This window comes from Pleurodeles waltl, chromosome 1_1 (genome assembly GCF_031143425.1).
Source record: "Pleurodeles waltl isolate 20211129_DDA chromosome 1_1, aPleWal1.hap1.20221129, whole genome shotgun sequence".
In the NCBI taxonomy this organism is placed as follows: Eukaryota; Metazoa; Chordata; class Amphibia; order Caudata; family Salamandridae; genus Pleurodeles; species Pleurodeles waltl.
In genome coordinates this window covers 863,075,010-863,092,914 of record NC_090436.1, presented here as the reverse complement: position 1 = coordinate 863,092,914, position 17,905 = coordinate 863,075,010, and the positions used below count along the sequence as shown (strand labels likewise).

Sequence of the window (17,905 nt, the reverse complement as noted above, 5' to 3'; positions counted from 1 at the left end):
CACTCCCTGTGGGGAATTCACAGTGCAGTGCTTTCTGTAGGAGGGTGATGATAGGCTGTGCCTACAAAATGGAAGCAATGCCCCACTGAAGTGAGTGTGTGCTCAAGTGATTGACTCATCAGCCTTGCCCTCTACTTTGTCTTTCCTACGTCACACACTGCAAGCCTGTGGGAAAAATCCCTTTAACTCTACTTGTAAGAATAGGAGGGCTTAGAAACTGCACAATCCTTTGTGCATTGCTTTGGTGAAATGTATCTATGGCACAAAATTGTGAGTTTTGATATCAGAGCTTTTGTCTTAGTCGGGTTACAAAGAGGTTTGTGTAGTGTTTTCAAAGGAACGAATTAAAATGTAATGGAATTCACGTTTTAAATAATGCTCTTAACTTATTTCATTTACATTGAAAGTGCTTTATGGAAGCAAGACGTGTGATCTTTATGTCTTCTTTTCAGTTTACATACTTTTCTGCCCATTTTTCGTGAATTGGCTCCCAGGTTTGAGAGCCTCATTTCAAGATTACCAGTAATCTAGATGGGTCTGGAAGTAAGAGTTACCAGCCCCTTCATGGTTGCAAGATTCATGGGAACACTGAGGCTCATCAGTTTTTCACCGAGGCACGTTGCTTGCACAAAGTAGACAAAATGTCAGGGTCAAAAAAGACATGGAAATGGTAAAAGATATGAGGTAATCAGTGATGGAACACCAATTCCTGATTGTTATTCCCCATTATCTCGTTATCAGCACTACCCTGGAATTACAGTTTAACTGAGGCATCTTGGTTCTGGGATATTGGAATTATGCCTAAATTATTACTTGTAATCGCCACTAGTTTGTGAACTTTTCTCCATGTTGTGAACATTTCATGTATGTAATATTTTTTTTATTTCACTATTTTTATATGTTGTCAAACATCACACCTTGGGCCAATTTTGAAGAACTTTATTGCACTTGTGCCTATCCGTTAAGTTAGTAAATAAATGCAGGTGTGGTGAAGTGTACAGGTGCTGGACATCTTGTAGAAGTAGGGATGATCTGGCTACAGTGACCTTATTTGCAGAACCAAAAACCAGAATTGCCACAGACAGAGAAGTAGGACTAACTGTTGACACTGCTATTTGCATTGAAGGCCTACAATACTGCACTCACCTACATAGATGAAAGTCTACACTGCAACATCCGACAAACGTATAAAAAGACTACATATACAGAAGACCAGCATTTCTGATTATGTGGACTTCTATTTTATAAAGAAGGACAGCCCAAGAAAGAGCAAAGATTTCAAGCTGTCTAATATCACACATCGTTCACTTTGCTTAGCGTTTTGGACCTTGTGATCTTATGTTATAGTGGTACAACATGACTATAAGTGCCAGAAGGGAAAAGAATAAAAAAAATGAAACATTAGTAACCCATTTTCCGTGTTTTGTGCAAACCTCTGAAAACTATGCGACCCATGGTATGCCTTGGCTCGGTTGATGGGCTAACGTGCCACTGACTTACTCTTGTTTAAAACCCGCTGTGATGTGCATAAAGGTGAGGGAGCACAGAAGATGACTCTTTAAAGAATGTATTTTCTGTCTGTGGTGTGAGGAAGGGCGGGTGAAAATAGGGGCATGCAATTAATGTGCATCTTATCTGACCTTTTTCAGATAGCAGAACGTGTTAATTTAAGTTAAAAGTGACAGGACACTGGAACAGTCTCTGAACAACCAGGATTGTCCAGGCAAATCCAGGACGTCTTATCGCCCAAGATCTACAACCATGTTTTGGGGTTTAAAAATTACTGAAAGGGAGACTGCTTGTCAGTTGGTGAGGGAAAGCACGATTTGTGCTATGGTTTGAAGGCAGGTAGAGTATGGCTAAAATGCAAGGTGGGCCTCCGATCTGGCATTTAGGGGTACTAAGTCTTGCAGTACAGCTCACGAGTCAATGACTCATTGAATAGCTGATTGACGACAGTTAGCTTGTTCCCAAAAGTGTTTCATTTCTTAGTAGACAGTCCAATATCCTACTTCTGTTGAGCGGGAGATGTTGCTAGCATATCACCCCTGCATGAATAAGCCAATGGTGAACCAATTCGAATCGAAATATCTCCAAGGTATATTTTGCTGTTAGCAACAGTGGTCCCAGGCACCAGGGATCTCTTGCCTAAATCTTTCTGAAGGCTCCGTGATTAGGGTGACCAAGCATTTCGGATTTGACAGGACAGTGCCTGTTTTTTTACCACCTGTCCATGCAGATTTCATCACATTTGGCTCCCTTCCTGATGGACTGGTTGAAAAATGTTGGAGGCACTTTTGGCAACCAGCTCTTATCAGTAAGTGGTCCAATTAAGGCGTAATATAGTGGGCTAAAATTGCATCTATTAAATTTTTTTTCTTGTGTTTCTGTGTTAATAATGAGCGCTGTCATTATGTACGTTTCGGCCGAAGTAAAATTATAGTCCCTTTTCCGTTTTTTCGAATTGTCCCGGTTTTTGGTTTTCAAAATCCGGCCACCCTTGCCCTGAATCATTATGACGTTAGCAGGACCATTATTTTAAAGCACTGTCCCCCAGTCGAATCCGAGCTCTTGCGTGGGTTCTGAGGTGCCCCGCACACAGGCCCATATTTATACTTTTTGACGCAAAACTGCGCCAACGCAGTTTTGCGTCAAAAAAATTAGCGCCGGCTAACGCCATTCTGAACCGCCATGCGGGCGCCGTATTTATTGAATGACGTTAGCCGGCGTTAACCGCCGGCGCCATCTGGTGTGCGTTAAAAAAAACAACGTACACCAGGCAGCGCCGGCGTAGGGGGATATGGTGACTTCTGTCCCCTGGGCATGGTCATTGGGCATAGTGGCATGTAGGGGGGCACAAATCAGGCCCCCCTATGCCACAATTTTTTTTTTTTTAAAACACTTACCTGAACTTACCTTAATGTCCCTGGGATGGGTCCCTCCAGCCTTGAGTGTCCTCCTGGGGTGGGCATGGGTGACAGGGGGTGTCCCTGGGGGCATGGGAGGGCACCTCTGGGCTCCTTCAGAGCCCACAGGTCCCTTAACGCCTGCCTATTGCAGGCGCTAAAAAACGGCGCAAAAGCGGGCGTACGTCATTTTTTTTTACCCGCCCACTCCCGGGCGTGATTTTTGCCCGGGAGTATAAATCCCACGCACATGCCTCAGAGTCGATTTTTTAGACGGGAACGCCTACCTTGCATATAATTAACGCAAAGTAGGTGTCCACGCTAAAAAATGACGCTAACTCCATGGACTTTGGCGCTAGACGCGTCTAACGCCAAAGTATAAATATGGAGTTAGTTTTGCGTCGAAATTGCGTCAAAAAAAACGACGCAATTTCGGCGCAAACGGAGTATAAATATGCCCCACAATATCTAGCCATTTTAAAGCTGCGCATCCTGGTCCTCAAATAGAAATTCCAGAAGCCATCCGGAAGATGGACTTTCATAGCCCCAAGTGGCTGTTTGCCATCAGAGACGGTGCCCACGTTAGCGGGCCGTCAGGTGTCTCCCACAAGCCAGAAGCCCCTGGTTTGTATGCCAGCGCTGAGGCGGGCGAGGCAGCTTCTGTCTGAGGGCGCGCAGAGGGCAGAGCCGTGGAAGCGCGCAGTAATGCAGCGAGTGTCCGAGGAGGCGCCCGGGCTCCGTCCCCGCAGAGCATCCCGGGCTGATATGCCACAGGCTCCGTCTCCTGTCGGCGACTGTGAACTGGCGCATTCAGGGTAACCAGTAAACGCGGGCCCTGGGCTTCCTGTTGCTAGCAGCAGCTCTGCTCATTTTCTGGTGGCATAATAAAACATGGTAAATCGAGTATGAACTGAACAGCTCCTCTTCCGAGACCCTCCACACAGTGCAGCGTGTTACATTGAAAAGCATTGCGAAGTAAGACAAACTAAACATATTCACTCGATGACCCCTCAGCAATCTTTCAGAGCTCTAAGCATTCGTGCAGCTAGCGACGCATAAGAGTGTTTTATCTCGCTGAGTTAGCCCTTATACAATCGTTAGATTGCCTGACAATTCTGTTCTTATGGTGACATTCCGGTGCTTGAGTTCGCGCCACAAGGCGTGCGACAGTCGGAGTTGTGTTTTCGTGTCTCGCCCGTTTGCCGCATCTTGCGCTGGAGGAGCCGACAGGAGGCTGTGGTGAAACATCTGCAGAGCGCAACCTTTCCTTACCCTGCAGCGCCCCCGGCGGCCGCCGTGGGGATAGTAAACCTGCGCGTAATTAATCCTCGCGCATTCCGAGCCGGGCTTCCTGCCGCACAGATTCGGGTTTCAGAGGCTGGGAGCAGGTTGAAGGTCGGAGCGGCCTCCGCGCACAGCCTCTGCGTGGAGGGAAGCGGCGGCGCCCGCGCCTCGCTGCAGCTGCCTTGCCAGAGGATATTATTCTTTCAATTGGTAGGCAGAATTGGCAGAAATGAAATCTGCGCTCAGCATTAAAATACAATGAAATCACGTTTAATTAGCTGGGAATAATCTCTTCAAGGATGTTGTTTGAGCGCTGCCAGTGTTCTCAATTAAAGGAGCCTCTCAGCTACATCTGGGGATGTCTTTAAGAAAAACGTGCACAGCGAATGCCCAGTATTCTAATTCCATTGGCCCTTGATTAGGCCCACGTACTTCGCCATGTGCAAGAATTATTATAAACAAGGGCATCGCCGTTTCTGCCTGAACGTGTTACCGTTTTTCTGACTAACACTTCTATGAAGTCATTCTTTAATTTTGGAAAACGGAATAACGTTGTGCTCCGTTTAGCAGAGCAAGCAACCAGTGGTGTAACAAAACTTGCCCCAAACCTCCCCTTACGAAGTACCTGGAGGAGGCCCCCTTCCCCCGGACCCAGCCAGGGGCTTGCCGACCGTACACAGTTTTCTGTCCTGAAGGGATGGGAGGGGGCTGAGTTCTGGGGGGCCCTCTGCTTCGAGGGGGATGTGGGAGCCTTTGTTACGCGACTGCGGAGAGGAAAACGTCATGTCTATGGCTAGCACTTTGATAACAGGGAATTTGGATGAATGTTCCTGGACAGTGTCCGTTATGTCTAAGGTGTTTTTGAGTCACAGTGTATAAATTGTCCCTCCGTGCTAGTAGAATTGATTTCTGTCGTGAGACACATTAATCCAGTGTTTTAGAGAGAAGTATGATGGATAGATGGATTTTGGGGGTTAGGGGGAACAGGTAGGCAGAGAGTTGATAAAAAAAAATATAAATGAAGTGGAAGACCGAGGCCCATATTTACAAGCGGCCTGCACCGTCGGTCAGTCACTTTTTGTGACGCACTGGCGGCACAGGCTAGACACCTATATTTACAATGCCACACAAAGCCACATGACTTGTAGATATGGAGTAAGGCAACACAGCACAAGTCGCTGCATTGCCTTACTTTGCGACAGGGAGGTGTTTCCATGGGTGTTGTGTGGGTGTTCCCAGATTTTCAAGGTTTCGCAAACCTGGGAATGTGTCAAAAGCCTACACCTCCCCAGGGGTGGCGGAAAGTGATGCAACGTAGAGAAATGTCTTTATTTCTCCCAGTTTTTCCCTCTTTCTGTGTATGCTGCATTCTACAGCACACATCGAAGGAGGAAATCACCTCCATTGATTGTTTTTGTACATTAAGATTTCCCTTCCTGCACAAAAACAATCATCCCTACAATGCAAGTACGGTGCAAGGGTGCGTGCATTGACGCATGGCAGCAATTTGTGCACCAGCACAGGAGTAGAGGATAGAAATGCATCGTATCTTGTAGATAAGGTGATTTTCTGCTCTTTCCCAGTGGTGTAGGGTGACGCAGCAAGGTACCTGCTGCACCACCATGCGCCATGGGCCTTGTAAATATGGCCCATGTCTCTGTGTGTGTGTATGTATAGATGGTGGTGGATGTTGTGATAGAGTGTGAGATCTCATAAAACCAAAGAGAAAAGACAGCGATGGAGACAGAGACAGAGAGAATTACTGATAGAGATCATGCAGTGTTTCATCTGGCAGTGCTACATGCTCAAGAAGCATGTGATGTTTGTAAAAACTATCCTCATGACTTGGCATGAAATTAGAGGTTGAGTCTTAATATTGACAAGTCAAGAAAAATAAAGATCACTGAGGAACACTGAGGAAGCTGATCCCTCACTTTTATGTTATTCAGTTTCATTAGCAGTGTTTTCATATCAACAATACAGACCCTGGACTGCTTCAAAGCACTTTAAAAGTTAGGGAATAATGTCACAGGAAGTTAGGTGTTAGGAAACTCTTCCCCACAGATACCATGCAAGCAGACAGCCCAGTGTTACAGGCAGTCACCTTTCAAACAGTCCAAAGGCCTGTCCTAAAAGGTGTGAATTCAGGGCTTCCCCAGATCTTGGAAAATCTATTTCGAGGCAGAGGGGTCTGAAATGAGATCATTCCACCCTATTGAGCCCCGTGCATGCACCTAATGTTCATTTTGGGATGTCCATCTTAGGTGTCTGGTCAGCCGGTACATGTAGTGTGATTACATTTTAAAGGTAAGAAAGAGCACAGTTGTTTCAGGCCTTATGAAAAAGGGATAGTGTTTGCAATTCAAGAGAGTCAAACTGCTCTACATTATACTGGAGTTGACTTGTTGTTTCCTGCAATTGCACTTTGCCTGTGCGGAGGTTCTGGAAAGAAGTTGATTCATCTAGTGCATTGAACACTGTGTACACTTCCCACTTCCTCTAGGAGCATCTGCTCGCTGATGCAGAGCGTTTTCAAGAGAATTGCACTGCTGCAATACATCCAGGGGTCTGATAGGGGTCTGATGAAGCAATTACGATTTCCTGTTTAAAAAAAACAACTAAATTCAGCATAGACATTGGCCAGCACTGTTTGTGCTCCCTTTTCAAATAATGCAAAGATAAAGCACCTATGCCAGATCGGGGGAGTTGTTGTCCTCCGTAACAAATACTAAATGTTCCCCTATGTAGATTGACAGCAAATCAAATAGCACAATCAATTAGATAATCCTTCTTGAGACAAGGTATACTTTGGAAACCATGAAGGTTTATTAAATAATTAAAGTTCAATACGAAAAGCACAATGAAATTATTCTCAAAATCAGCAAAAATTCATATTAAATCATATATGGAGAATTAGCATAAGGCTCATTAAAATTGCAGCAGGTCTGACATAATGACTGCTCAGAAAAAATATCAAAATTATTCTAAGTCTTAAGCATGAGACAGACTAGTGTGGGTCTGCAGTCTAAAAGTCAGAGCAAGAAACTCCGGTTTGCCTCCAAAATGAGTCCTTTTTTACAGGAAAATGCACAACAAAAATTACACACCCAGCATGAGGTCAACAAAATGTTGCATGGGCTCAGCAAATCACATTACAGAATAAAATGCATCAATACCTAACACTATCCTAACACTATCTCTTAAACGAATAATAATTAGTCCATTGTGCACCAATGTCATCAGATTGTACAGCACAAATCTAGTTTGATATAATACATTAACAGACTTATGAAATAAATAAGCCCACTGAGCTCCGCCTGGAAGAACGGAAGACACATCAACATTTAAGAGGAAAGCTTCCCCATGAGCTTACAAAGGAAAACATTTTAATTCATAGAGAGCAAGCAGGGTTACACAAATTATTACATTCAATAATGCGTTCAATGCACATTTTGCTGCATGTGGGTTCAGTGAGAAATTAAAACATGGTCACTTTTTCAAATACATAATAGAGCCTGGGCCTAGTTAGGCCAAGCTAAGGAAACGCACTTCTGTAAAATCATTCATATCATTAAATAATCCTTATTATTTAAAAACCTGCTGTAACAACAGACACTGGCACAAGCACTGAAAGTATGTTGATTCATATACTGCACTGAGCCCCGCCATTCGAAATATAGTATATCCTTTAGTGACTGTCTGTTTTCTAATTCTAGGTCCGAACACACTGAGAAGCATTTATTAAATGAATCACAGAGGAAGAGTACAGGAAGTAAATATTTAGAGCTGTTTCCTTTTAATGAAGCTCATGCTCTCAGCCATTTTGCAGACAATAATATCTACATTGAAGACACAGACAGATCATTTTACATTCCTTTGTTCAACTAGGGAGAAGCCAATTAATTCCGATAATTCAGCGATTGATAATCATACGAAAGTTAAATTCACACACATGGAATATGTTTCATAAGTGATGCACAGCCAATGGGTGCTTTAATAAAAAAGTCAGAAATTGAAGCCGAATTGAAGAAAGAAATAAAAGTTGCTCATAAACTTCAAAAATAAGTTCCTTAACTAGAATAAGCTTGAGCACAGGCGTGAAGTTAGCCTCTTGCATAGCCAACATATTGTCCATGCCTTGAAGCTGGCCAAGCTGAGACTAAACTTGAAGCAGCAACCAAACCTTTCAGTGGCATCCATGAGTCCAGAGGGTGGCATGGTGCAGAGCACAGGTTTAAGGTGGGTCTGCAGAGCTGACACAGCTGCCTGTTATTGGTGGCTCTAATGTTTCGTGCAATTGTGGATCACAGACTATAAAATATGTTCTGTTTCAACCAGTGGGGTTAACACAAGACACAGGGGTCAGTCTGACACCAATTTTTATGGTGAAAATGAGGGTTTTATTGATCCAAATGAGATCTCCTCATCATAGTTTTGATGGAATGCAGCTAAAGCTAGAATATTGAAAAAAACAATAACTAGCAGTATTTTCAGTCTTTGCATTTATCCATCGCCAAAAGGTTATTTACAGTAGAGACAATAGGTTTTCCTTCTGTTTTGAATGGAACAAAAGTACCAGATTGAAGCTATTTCCCCCTCTTCTTAGTCAAATAACTGTAGCTGCTGAGCCTAAAAATGAAAATGGCAGGGTTTTTTGTTTTAGGTTTTTACCACTAATGGGTAACCAATACACACAATATTAATTATCACAAACGTTAGTTTCTCAAAAAATTAAATTCAGTTTGATGACTGGGATGTTACTCTCCAAAGGGATCATAGTCTTAGATATTGGACATACAGTTATACCCCCATGTCACGAAAGTTAAGATAAAATCACCTAAAATGAACAATCTACAATAAAAACTCTCAAGTTACATATTTAGCTGGGAGTCGCTGACAAATTTGATGCATTGAAAGGCACTTTGATTTTAAAATTGTTAATTGGAACATCTTTGATTTTGCTGGATGGCGTACTTGTTACCCCTATTTAGAAGCTGTTGACAAGTATCAATTATTTGCTCCAAGAAACTGGTCACTGCCCCAATATCTCTGCCAGGTTTTACTGTGGTATTTAATCTGTGACTGCTCCAGAAGACGTAGATCGACAGGGTGCCTCACTATTTGAATAAAAGATAACAATAAACTCAGTAGTAACATTAATAAGCTCTATACTAATACTATAATGACAGTAAACTCTGACTTGCATGGTCAGGCTACATTTAAAAGTCTAGTCATTTTTAATCTTTAATCTCGACCAAAGTGTTTGATTCATAAGGTTCTCGAAATACTCAAACTCACTATTTCAAATGTATGTGTACATTGTAAAGCTATACCTATATTTACTGGTGATGACTTAAATGCTAGGATTTATAGAGGTGCACCCTAGACCAATGCATATTTATCCGACCGAATTTATTGATGGCATAGTTGCACCAGTTGGCTGTAAAAGAGGTGAAAAAACATTTGGCAGCATTACTAATATCGGCCTAGTGATTCTAAATGGGAAGCATGCACCTGATCTGCCTCCAAGGTGAATTTGTACCAAAGGTCTTCACAGCCACCGTGTAGATGACATGCTGGTGGATGCTAAATTTGGCTATAATGTGGTTAAGGACTTTCATGCGTGAGGATGACTGCATACTTATAATTTCCTATCAATGCCACCCTAGCTCTGCAGTCTGAATCTCTAAGGTGAATTGAGGGGGATTTAATATTGAATAGTAATGTCAAAAAAGAGAATAGGAATAGAAGAATTCCTTATGATGGAGGTGTATTTTGAAACTAGTCCATTGTTGAGAAAGAATGAACATTGGTTCCTGCTGAAATGGATATTGATGCCCTACTGTGATCAGATCATGGAATTTGTTTTTAACAGTGCACCCACTGATGATATAAAGTGGACAAAACCAAAGATAAACTTCAGTATGACAAAGAGTGTATTTTTATCAAAAATCTTATAAAAAGACACTATGAAATTATGTTAAGACTCCAAGTGAATTCCTTCTGATTGTATATATGTTTAAGTCAACCACTTACAAGATCCGAGTGCAAGCATAGAAGAAAGAGGGAACACGGCGAGCCTGGCAGCTAATGGAAGCTGTTGTGAATATAAATGCTAGGGTTCATTTGTGGAAGTTAATGGAATTGGGATCTTGCCAGGAACAAGCAAACATTGTCTTCAAGAATACAAAAAATCAATGGAGGGAATGTAATACACAGCATTATAGAAACTCTAAAGATGTTGGGAACTCAGTGACCCCATTTCTAACTATGATGAATTTGTGTCAAAGATTAGTTTAAAGAGCATGATGGAAATTATAAGAGACATCCTTCAGAGTAAAGCAGCAGGCCTAGATAGCATATCTAATTTCTTTTAATGATATCTCCCTTTGTGTTATGTCCAGTTTATATGTATGTTGAGACAGCAGAGAACATTCCTGCTGTTTCATTGTGTCACTGCTAAAAGAATACACAAAAGAATGAACTTCACAAAGGCTTTCAACTAGTTAAACAGAAATCATATTTGGAGAAAGCTAGCAAGCTTGAACATTCCATCTAACTTTCTACGGACCATCAAATTATTATACTCCAAAACATGGGCTAAAGTCAAACTCGGATTGAACCGAGGGCTGTCATCAACAGTATTAACTAAGAAGGGTCAAAACAAGGATGTGTCCTTGCCCCAATGCTTTTCAACCTTTTTATTTCAGAGTTTACCACACATCTGGATGCAACCAAATTTCGCCCGCTAAGCCTGGGTCAACAGCAGGTGTCTTCTCTGCAAAACGCAGAAGATGTAGCCCTTACGAACATGGTTAGAATAGACCTGCAGAGGCTATTAAATAAATTACACACTTACTGCATAGAAACCAAACTGACTTTTGTTCTTTTTGAAGAACAATTAATAAGAAAGGCAGTTGGTCCATGGGAGGAAACCTATCTTCAGATGTACAAACTACAAATACCTTGCGGCCTGGCTACAAGATCAAATGTCCCATCACCTGAACGTAAACTCAACAAAGCCAAGGATCACTTCCCTGACTGCAGCATTCCAGTCCCTACAAAAGTAACCTCCACAGCCAAAGTTTGTCCCTACTTTAACAGTTATAAAGGCTACATTCATTCCAACAGGGGATGGAAGCTTTCCCTGAAAAGTAGGTTGCTTCTTGAATGTGGCACAAAGTAAGGTTTTCAGTCTCCTATTTCACCTCCCACAAAGCGCATCCATGTCGCGGATCCATTTGGAATTTAGTATAATTAAATAAGTCCTAGCACAAAAAGACTCATTATTTAGGTACATCATTACTGAGAAAGGCAGACCAGGGATCGCTGATATCTCAGATATGAAAAGAAATACAAGTAGGCCTGCAGACAAATTCTGATAGCTGGGAACTGCCTTTTGAGACAACACCGAATGACCTAAGTGCACTACACATGTGTCAACAGGCGTTGCCTCATAATTCTTTTAAAACAGCCCCGAATAAACAAAGAGGATCTCATGGAGCAGAGACAAACACAGTTTCAGTAAAAGAAGTCATGCATGGATGTCCATGAACACTTATAAACATCCCTCTCTGTAGAAATATTTAACAGCTTTACTTAAACGCTTCTACAAAATCAAGCTGCTCCATATACGATTTGTGTTTTTTTTCTACAATCGATTGTCTCCCAAAAAAGCATCAGAGGTTCCCATTAAGCAAGTGTAGACTCTATCATCAAAACAAGAAACCATTGGCACACTTATCCTACTGATATGCCCTGTTCTAGTCACAGAACATAAGACCATTGTAAGGAAATGCCTCCTTGGCATGGTTACCCCCTGACTTTTTGCCTTTGCTGATGCTATGTTTTGAATTGAAAGTGTGCTGAGGCCTGCTAACCAGGCCCCAGCACCAGTGTTCTTTCCCTAACCTGTACTTTTGATTCCACAATTGGCACACCCTGGCACCCAGATAAGTCCCTTGTAACTGGTACCTCTGGTACCAAGGGCCCTGATGCCAGGGAAGGTCTCTAAGGGCTGCAGCATGTATTATGCCACCCTAGAGACCCCTCACCCAGCACAGACACACTGCTTACCAGCTTGTGTGTGCTAGTGAGAACAAAATGAGTAAGTCGACATGGCACTCCACCCAGGGTGCCATGCCAGCCTCTCACTGCCTATGCAGTATAGGTAAGACACCCCTCTAGCAGGCCTTACAGCCCTAAGGCAGGGTGCACTATACCATGGGTGAGGGTACCAGTGCATGAGCACTGTGCCCCTACAGTGTCTAAGCAAAACCTTAGACATTGTAAGTGCAGGGTAGCCATAAGAGTATATGGTCTGGGAGTCTGTTTTACACGAACTCCACAGCACCATAATGGCTACACTGAAAACTGGGAAGTTTGGTATCAAACTTCTCAGCACAATAAATGCACACTGATGCCAGTGTGCATTTTATTGTAAAGTACACCACAGAGGGCACCTTAGAGGTGCCCCCTGAAACTTAACCGACTACCTGTGTAGGCTGACTGGTTCCAGCAGCCTGCCACACTAGAGACATGTTGCTGGCCTCATGGGGAGAGTGCCTTTGTCACTCTGAGGCCAGTAACAAAGCCTGCACTGGGTGGAGATGCTAACACCTCCCCCAGGCAGGAGCTGTAACATCTGGCGGTGAGCCTCAAAGGCTCACCCCTTTGTCACAGCACCGCAGGACACTCCAGCTAGTGGAGTTGCCCGCCCCCTCCGGCCCGGCCCCCACTTTTGGCGGCAAGGCCGGAGAAAATAATGAGAATAACAAGGAGGAGTCACTGGCCAGTCAGGACAGCCCCTAAGGTGTCCTGAGCTGAGGTGACTCTAACTTTTAGAAATCCTCCATCTTGCAGATGGAGGATTCCCCCAATAGGATTAGGGATGTGACCCCCTCCCCTTGGGAGGAGGCACAAAGAGGGTGTACTCACCCTCAGGGCTAGTAGCCATTGGCTACTAACCCCCCAGACCTAAACACGCCCTTAAATTTAGTATTTAAGGGCTTCCCTGAACCTAAGATTTTAGATTCCTGCAACAACAAGAAGAAGGACTGCCTAGCTGAAAACCCCTGCAGAGGAAGACCAGAAGACAACAACTGCCTTGGCTCCAGAAACTCACCGGCCTGTCTCCTGCCTTCCAAAGAACTCTGCTCCAGCGACGCCTTCCAAAGGGACCAGCGACCTCTGCATCCTCTGAGGACTGCCCTGCTTCGACGACGACAAGAAATTCCCGAGGACAGCGGACCTGCTCCAAAAAGACTGCAACTTTATCCAAAGGAGCAGCTTTAAAGAACCCTGCAATCTCCCCGCAAGAAGCGTGAGACTTGCAACCCTGCACCCGGCGACCCCGACTCGGCTGGTGGAGAACCAACACCTCAGGGAGGACCCCCGGACTACTCTACGACTGTGAGTACCAAAACCTGTCCCCCCTGAGCTCCCACAGCGCCGCCTGCAGAGGGAATCCCGAGGCTTCCCCTGACCGCGACTCTCTGAAACCTAAGTCCCGACGCCTGGAAAAGACCCTGCACCCGCAGCCCCCAGGACCTGAAGGACCGGACTTTCACTGCAGAAGTGACCCCCAGGAGTCCCTCTCCCTTGCCCAAGTGGAGGTTTCCCCGAGGAAGCCCCCCCTTGCCTGCCTGCAGCGCTGAAGAGATCCCTTGATCTCTCATTGACTTCCATTGCGAACCCGACGCTTGTTCTAACACTGCACCTGGCCGCCCCCGCGCCGCTGAGGGTGAAATTTCTGTGTGGGCTTGTGTCCCCCCCGGTGCCCTACAAAACCCCCCTGGTCTGCCCCCCGAAGACGCGGGTACATACCTGCTGGCAGACTGGAACCGGGGCACCCCCTTCTCTCCATTGGAGCCTATGCGTTTTGGGCACCACTTTGAACTCTGCACCTGACCGGCCCTGAGCTGCTGGTGTGGTAACTTTGGGGTTGCTCTGAACCCCCAACAGTGGGCTACCTTGGACCAAGGACTGAACCCTGTAAGGGTCTTACTTACCTGGTAAAACTAACAAAAACTTACCTCCCCCAGGAACTGTGAAAATTGCACTGTGTCCACTTTTAAAATAGCTATTTGTGAATAACTTGAAAAGTATACATGCAATTGAAATGATTCAAAGTTCCTAATGTACTTACCTGCAATACCTTTCAAACAAGATATTACATGTTAAATTTGAACCTGTGGTTCTTAAAATAAACTAAGAAAAGATATTTTTCTATACAAAACCTATTGGCTGGATTTGTCTCTGAGTGTGTGTACCTCATTTATTGTCTATGTGTATGTACAACAAATGCTTAACACTACTCCTTGGATAAGCCTACTGCTCGACCACACTACCACAAAATAGAGCATTAGTATTATCTCTTTTTACCACTATTTTACCTCTAAGGGGAACCCTTGGACTCTGTGCATGCTATTCCTTACTTTGAAATAGCACATACAGAGCCAACTTCCTACAACCATATTGTGGGACATCCACGGATGGCTCCTCCGTTAGGGCAGAGGACCGTCGCCCTCCCCCCCCACCCCTCCCACCAGCAGCAGGACAGGATAGGAGCATGTGCCTGGAGTGCGACAGCGGAAATGCGGGAGCAGCGCAGCGATGTGCTAAGTAGATTTTAAATATATATATATATATATTTGTTTTGCCTCGGCCCCCGCCCCCACCCTGTCACCTTGCCGAGTCGCCAGCTGCGACTAGGAACATCTTTTATCAACATGGCATACATTCCTGCCGCCATCCTCTTCCGTTCTGCATTAAAAGGAGACTCCCCCCAAGCGACTGCATCTTTTATAAAGTTCATGCTAAAGACAAATAAACTGCTGCCAGCTGAGGGTTTAAGCAGCACAAACATATCATAAACCCTAAATCTGCAACTTATTGCACGGCCTGCACTTTCACTTTCACCTTTTCACCACAATCTTTGCACTTTCTTTTTGAGCGATAACACATGATATGATGATATATGTCCAAAAGCACCAGAAGGACTCCGCGCCATAAGACCTCCCATTAATCTCAGACTTTTTATTGGTTTTATGTCACTTATACGTTTTTATAAGCTTAGAAACTTCTGACGCCTCTATTTTTACTCTTTTGAACAGTATTGAAACTTTGAAAATTTAAAATATTATAATGTATAAAATGATTATGATTTTGAAAAATTGAAATAAACATACCAATTTAGCTACTTTACTTAGGCAAATAAGGGTAGCCTGGTTGATCCATGAACCTGTGAGCTTATTTCTCTGTTGGAATGTTTATCTAAAATATTTTCTAGAATAATCTTGGAAGTATTGGAAGAATGGGTTCAAACTTAGAATTTAAACTGGCAGGGTTTAGACTCCAACTAGGTATGACTCATCAGATTTTTTGCATTAAATTGTGTTAGATGCAAATATAACGCTGGTGGAATCCCTGTTGCCTGCTTTATCTATTCTTGGTCAGCTTTTGACTGCGTCAACCTTGGAATATTATGGAAAAATTTGGATGGACTATGGATACCCCCTGGCTTTTTAGCTATTTTAATGAGTCTCCTTGATGAAACCTAGTCACGGAAATAGCTGTCCACGATAGAGAGAATGACTGGAATGACTGAGACCTAAAATGGCCTTCAGCAAGGCTGTGTCTGAGTTCCATTACTGTTCATTTTATTTTTTGATGACTTAGCGTTTTCCTTTAGAGGTGTAGTTGGTGGCTGAGCTGTCACTGTTTTACTATATGATGACGATTTGGCTTTATTTGACTGCATTCCAGTTGGAATACACGTCAACTTAATGCTTCAGCAGAATACTGTTTTGCTAACAATTTGATTATGTGAGCAAGACCAAGATTACATAATTTGATAAGGTAAACAGTGCTTTTGGGGGGATATTAGCTAATGAAAAGATCGTGATTACTAATAATTAGATATACTTGGGAGTTACTTGTGATAAGACTCTCAATTGGTTAGACCATTATGCAACAATAACACAAAAAGCCATTGAGACCACTCAGTTCCTTTGTACAGTTAACCAGCAGTTTGCAAGCTACACTTTGCAACCATTCATTAAGATTTATGATCACAAAATGTATGCGATTTTATTGTCTAAGTGCATTTACTCTGGAACCACAGCATAATGCTGAAAAATGGAAAGTAAAAAGGTTAGTTAGTAGGTGTGCCACCTTCTGTTCCAGTGGAGGTCTTGCGCATTGAGCTTGGCCTGCCTATTTTAAATGTATATGTTACAATGTTAATGATTGTTTATTAATACGTTGGTAAAGTCAGAAGAAGTATCCCTTATTCGTAGAATGCACCATAGGTAATAAACGGCTCCAGACAGGCTGCAGATTGCTGGTAGCAGTGTTGGTTCTAAAATACCATATTCATTGGTGCATAAGTGAAACCTAAGGTTGTCGCAGAGGTTTAGGGGTGGGGTCACCACCACAATTGCAGAAGGAGGGTTTGCTTGAAATCTTGAAAAGTTCTTTGGTGGAATCTGTCTCTTCAGATATGCAACCTTGGAGAGATCCTTTTCTGGACCGAAGGTTTTACAACTAATGTGCCAGGCTGTAGAGTTGACAGAAATATTGGACGGTCTCGACCTTCTCTCCAAAGCACTGACATTCCAGGAGATAGAGCCCTTTGTAGAAGTATTTGTTTTTCAGTAACTTAGCCTTGCTTTGCCACAGGGGTGCCACATGGCCCCATTACAGTGATGAGGTTCCTATTCAATAAAACCAGATTTGCTGGTGTTGTAAGTATGAAATGAGAACTGTTGAGGGGTAACACTTGATATTTTTATTATGTCAAAAGCTTGATGTTAAAGATTGCACAGAACCAGAGGATTCATTACTTACATCGGGGCAAAATTAGAAGTCTCTTTACAAAACAACTAGACACGCTGACAAATACACTGATTCTGCAGAACACCCCCAGAGATTACGTGAATGCAGGTGCTCAAATGTGCAGTGATTTTGGACTGTATTACTAGAGCAATCTCTATTACCTGAGCATACGAAACAGTATGTGCCCCAGTGTGTATATTCAGGCCCGCCCCTATTAACAGAGGTTGACAATGATTTGCGGGACAAAGGGGACAGTATGTGGCTCCTGGGCCGTGGCACAGTTGCCATCATTGTGTGCTCCCATCTTAAACGAAGCGTTGTTCATGCTAAAAGTTTAGTCTTGACCTGCGGAGTTCAATGCATTTATAGGAGGTTTCCTTCGACCCCCGTGAACTTGTTTCACTAATCCTTTTTATAAAATACTTTTGGACACATTTACAAGTCCTTGTGCCACATTAGCATCATTTTCTTGATGCTAATGTGGCGTTAGCTAGGCATTTCCAACGCGCCATATTTACAAAGTGGTGCAATGCTTGCACCACTTTGTAACCCCTTGTGCCACATTATGCCTGCTCCAGGAATAATGTATGCAAAGGGGGGCTTTCCGGCTCTGTGAAGCCCAAAAAAATGGTGCAGTTAAATTGACAAGATTTCACTGCTCCATTTTGTGCGTCATTTTAAACCCTGCTCCAAGCAGGCCTTAAATGACGCGCCCATTATGTTCAGTGGGCCTCCTTGTGCTTTGCTGCACTAGCGTCAACATTTTCGACGCTAGTGTAGCAAAGCGCCACAATAGCGTCCAAAAATTGGACACTATTGTATTAACAACCGCCATGATGCACCATATTGTAAATACGGCACAACCATGGTGTTGTTAG

The 17,905-nt window shown here is 43.5% G+C and overlaps 1 protein-coding gene across 14 annotated transcripts in view; it reads left to right on the top strand.

Moving 5' to 3' along the window:
* The window catches only part of NTRK2 (neurotrophic receptor tyrosine kinase 2), a 445,567-nt gene that overhangs the window by 330,705 nt on the left and 96,957 nt on the right, over positions 1–17,905 (top strand). The gene's annotated exons all lie outside the window — the stretch shown is intronic.